Genomic DNA, 5274 nt, shown 5'->3' with positions numbered 1-5274 from the left:
TTTAAGACAACTTTTGGTGGGGTTGTGTTTGCTCTTGAGTGATGATACATCACATACAATTATATAGAATATAGGCTTTTAAGAGTAGTGGCTGTTTTTCAGGAATTTCAAATACTATCAGGAATCTGATTCATTTAATATAGTGAAAATTGAGACATAGAGCATCCTTATGCTCTGACTAGAGACAAATGCTTTGGTTTCAATTCCTAGCTTCTTTCTGGACTGACAGAAGATAAGGGACAGCTGAAGGTCTGCGGCCTATTAGGCAGTGGCAGTGATAGACTAAAGGGAGAGCCAAGCAAGCTCATTCTGGCTGGAATGTTAGAGGCCAAGAAACAATCTGGCACTGGATGAGTTAAAGTAATAAAAATCAGAAGCATTGTCAGGTGTGCCAAAGAACCCAAGCAGAGGGAAAGATACAACAACATTTCTCTTCTCAAAGTCTGAATTAAGTAATCTCCTACTCTGTGTGAGATTGTGGTAGAAGGAAGAGTTATTTGTAGTGGTTTTTCCACTAAGGGAATGGATAAATCCCATGCTAGATTTAAATCACCTGATATACAAATATCTATTTCTAACTTCTATCTTGCATTGTTGTGCATTCTGGAAAGATAGCAATATAGACACTTTTTTCCAGAGTACAAATTACTTATAAAGATGGCAGGTAGGGTAAACCATCTTGGGATCTATTTCCAGAGTGGTGTAAAATGAGCTGCTCTGAGGACTGAATCATGGCTCATAGTTACATGAGAATAAGGTATGTGAATAGGTTCCATGCCTGCTTTCAGAAATAAAAGCAAAATGTTCTTCTGATTTGGCTTCCCCTTAGTTTCTTCAAACACAACACAACACACCCAGTTGTATAAACAAATTAATAAAACCCTAGGAAGTAACCAAGCTATTTCTCTTACAGCTGGAAAGAAATGTTGTTTCTTTGTTTTTAACTATATGGTACACAGTACCTGGGAGGCAGTTTGATATTGCAATGCCTGGAGGTGGGGGCATGTAAGTTCCTGAATAACTAGAATCAATAATGAACAAGTCAGGCATGTTATGGTCGCTGCATGGGAGTAGTCTACACATATGCCACATCAACAGTTTCAGAGTCCACAACTGGAGTTGGCTATCAAGAAAATTGTTAAGAAGGTGTGCAGCTTCTTTCACAATGAGCTGTGGAGAGCCAGGCTCTAGGCACCAGCACTCCAAGCATGTGCTTGGGGCGGCACTTTCCAAGGGGTGGCACTCCGGCTACTTTTTTTGTTTTGTTTTTTGCTTGCGGCACAAAAAGTTGGGAGCCAGCCCTGAGCGGAGGTGAGCTGCGGCGGTGGGGGGCACGGGGAGGTCTGCAGGAAGTAACCCGGGGTGGGGGGTGCAAAGGAACCGCTCCCCTCCCCCCCAGCTCACCTCCGCTCCATTGCCACCCGCTCCCCCGAGTGCACCACCGCTCCGCTTCTCCCCCCTCCCTCCCAGGCTTGCCGCGCGAATCAGCTGTTTTGCGGCAAGCCTGGGAGGGAGGGGGGAGAAGCTTGGAGCGGCAAAAAACTTGGACCCGGCCCTGTGGAGAGCTTCCCTGATTACCACAAAGTCAGAAACCACTGAGCAGGCATTTTACTTCTCCGTTAGCCCCAGACACAGATGCTGCCTATTGGCTGAAAGGCAGCATGTTGGTCAGAGCAACTACAATGATGACTCTGATAGGTGGTTCCCTTCTCACAATGCTACTAGTACTTAGTGGACATGGAAATAGTTTAGGCCTTACTTGGGTTGTTTATTTGGCGGGGGAGGGGGTTGTTGGTTAGTTTGGGCAGGGGGCAGGGAGCTGTTTTGTTTTGCGAGGGTGTACTACTTGGACTTTTCTACATCCTCCTTGCATCCCATTACAGAGAGGTGATTGTTACATTTGTTTAACTTGTAAATGGCATTATTTGCAAAAGGTAGAATCTGAACAAGATGGCAAGCTGGAAAGACAAAAAGTGGAATATAGACATTTTTGGTTTTGAGAAGCTATTTTTTCATCTTGTACTTTGATCTCTGGTGTTTCCAACTTTTACATCCTCTCAGTTGTTGGTACTGAATTATGGCTGTTTCTTATCCTTCAGGTGCCTTGTAAGGAGTGCATGGTAATGGTGTTCTCATCAGTTATCTCCATCAATCTTAATTGAAGTGTGACCCTGCTCACAGAGGAAACAGGACCACGCTTGCTTCAAAGTTTAGACAGAAGCACAGAGAGAGAGTGCACAAGTCAGTGATAGAATCAGGATGAGAACCTAGGGCCCAGATTTTCAGAAGCACCTAGTGATTGTGGTGGACATCTAGAAACTGAGGCAAACATGACACCTTAAAGAACGGAAATGTCCAAGTAATGAGCACCTGCTCTTCGAAAATTAAAGCCTATTAGAGTATCACAAGTTTGGCATTAAATTACAAGGCTAGATGTGAAGGAGATGAAATAGCTTTCTAATCTAATTTGAAGCTGTGACTGAAAAAAGGGCAAAGCAAAACTTTAAGAGCAGATAAGTTTTAAAGGGAATAGGAAAAATACATCGTCTTTACAACATATGTCAATGTGTCTGTTTGGGGCTGGCCATGATGAGTAAGCATTGTTGAGAGCTCCCATGTTGAAGTTTTTATGAAAAATATTAAGTATTTGTCTGTTTTACCTGCTGTAATTCTCCTATCAACCTAGCGCGTCTACACAGGAGCTAGCTTGGTTTAACTGTGTCGCTATGGGGTGTGGATTTTTACACCTCTAAGCACCGTTGTTATACTGACCTAATTTCTTAGTGTAGACCAGGCCTTAGTCATAGAGTTTAAGGCTAGAAGGCACCACCCAATCATGTAGTCTGACCTGCATTGCACAGGCCCTCAGCGCCATCCAGCACCTTCACACTAACCGAACAACTGAAATTAGACCAAAGTATTACAACCTACAGGAGACTAGACAATTATATGCCGCAAGCTGAGACTAGGAGGGACTGAGGTGCATCAATGCCTGAGATCTCTGCAATGGCAGGGAAATTATATACCCACATAATCCTGGCACGTAACCCATACTCAAACTTTGCACCAAAAAAAAAAAAAAAGGTGAAAAGCCCTCAAGGTCACTGCCAATCTGACCTGGGGGGAAATTTCTTTTCAACCCCACAATCATTTAGCTCTGAGTCTGTTAGCAAGGAACTGCCAGTCAAGCACCCGAGAGAGAGAATTCTCAGTACTTAGTTTTCAAGCAAACGTATTAGAATAATACTAGAATATTAGAATAATAGACTGTCTTTGAATAATAGATGTGTAGGCCTGGAAGGGACCGCATGAGCTTATCTAGTCCATCTCACTGAAGCAGGACCAAGCATGCCTAGACCATCCTTGACTAGTGTAATGCCAGAGGCAGTCTTACTGCTTTATTTGAAGAACAGACAGACCTTTGCCATGCGGTGGTGAATGAGACATCACAGGAGGAGTGATGACATTGGGCAACAGGTGAGGGAATATTATATTTGTAAAGTTGAGGTTGCTTGTTCCACTAGGTATCCATTGTTAGCTGTTTCTTAAACAATTACTACATTTTAATTAAGTCAAATCAAGAATTTTTTTCTAACTATAGCCAACCAGACACTCTGAAAAGTGGTCTGAAAGTCAAGATGGATTCTTTCTAGGTCTGCATCTTCACCAATAATAAATACGCTGCAGTGAGACTATAACCATACTCTGCAAAACTAACAAAAATTAAAAGTTTAAGTAAAAACTCTTCTTGTCACCATGATAAGCAGACTGTACATAGACTGAAGATGTCATAGACATGTTTTTCTGACCATAAGTGCATTGGTGGAGCCATGGGGGAGACATTGTTTATATTAAAAGTTCATCTGAGTCCATGTTCATTATAAAACATAACAACAACCCAAAAATTCAACTTAGTTGACATCTACTTAAGTCCCAAAGGAAAGAATTACCTCAACAGAGTTAAAATAGTCTTTAAAAGAACCGTAGGTTCTCATCTTAACTTTATACTGAAAGACATGTTGCTCCAAGAGGAGATGTCAGGTGCAACAACACAATAAAGAACAAATTGAACCTTTAGTATTTAAGGAGTGAAGTCAAGGGGATTGTGCCTTCAAGCTATGATAAACTACACAAAAAAGCAACACATTTAAAAAGCAAGCCTACAGCATCTAACAGTTCTGCAAAGCATATGTGGCAAAGGAAAGATCTGCTTCTGCTAGTACTATAAAACTAAGTTACACTTCAGTGCTTTATAGAAGACAAGCAAATTCGGAAATAAGATATTTTTCTACCAAAATCTTTGATGCTATCAAATTTAGCTATATTACTTTCATACTCTTTTTCTGAACATAGGCCTCTCAAACTGAGAGGTGACATCCATGAGTGTCATATTTCTGTCTGGTTTCAGAGTAGCAGGATGATGCATCCGATGCATCCGGATGAAGTGGGCTGTAGCCCATGAAAGCTTATGCTCAAGTAAATGTGTTAGTCTCAAGGTGCCACAAGTACTCATTTCTGCCTGTAGTGACAGTTAGGAGAGTTACAGTAAATCAGCATTCCTCCTGCATAGACTCTGAGCAATTTTTGGCACTCAAAACAAAAGCCCTGGTAACTCTGTTTTAGCCACTTAAGGCCCCGTTGTCTTTGCTTTTTAAACTGACTGCAGGGTGAACCTCCTGTGGTGTGGCAGGGATGGGTATAAAGTTGCAGGGGGAGATAATCCAAGGCATAAATGGCAGTTAGGCACCTAACTTATTGACATCCAATAAGAATAAGATACCTAACTGCCATTTCTGCCTTTTCATTCATTAGCTTTTATTCTCTGTATTCATGCACTTAAAAGCAATGTTTCAAAATTAATTTCACAATTTAAAACCACTGCACTGTCTTGGAAGAAACAGGCTTCTCTCTTCCTACACATCTCATATTCATCGCTTTGGCTGCACAGCATCCACCATGTGCTAAACTCTAATAAAACTTTCCACTAATCGCACGGGGCTAAATCCTGCATCAGACAGTGACATTTAAGTGAGAGTTTTACCTGTGTAAGGACTTCAAAATTGGGTCCATTGTAATCAAAGATGTGTGACCTAATACAACTTAGATTTACCAGGGAAAATAATGTACATAAAGAACAAAACTTTTTTGGGGGTCTAAAATAACAAGATGGAGGAACTATTGGACTGTGGGGAGGCTGCTGTGGCACCAGCACTGAAGGCAAGGAGCTTGTTTCTTTTCCTCTATTCTCCATGATCTCTCCCAGCCCCAGAAATG

This window comes from Mauremys mutica, chromosome 7 (assembly GCF_020497125.1).
Source record: "Mauremys mutica isolate MM-2020 ecotype Southern chromosome 7, ASM2049712v1, whole genome shotgun sequence".
Taxonomy (NCBI): Eukaryota; Metazoa; Chordata; order Testudines; family Geoemydidae; genus Mauremys; species Mauremys mutica.
The sequence above is the reverse complement of the archived record's forward strand: the minus strand, read 5'-3'. Positions refer to the sequence as shown.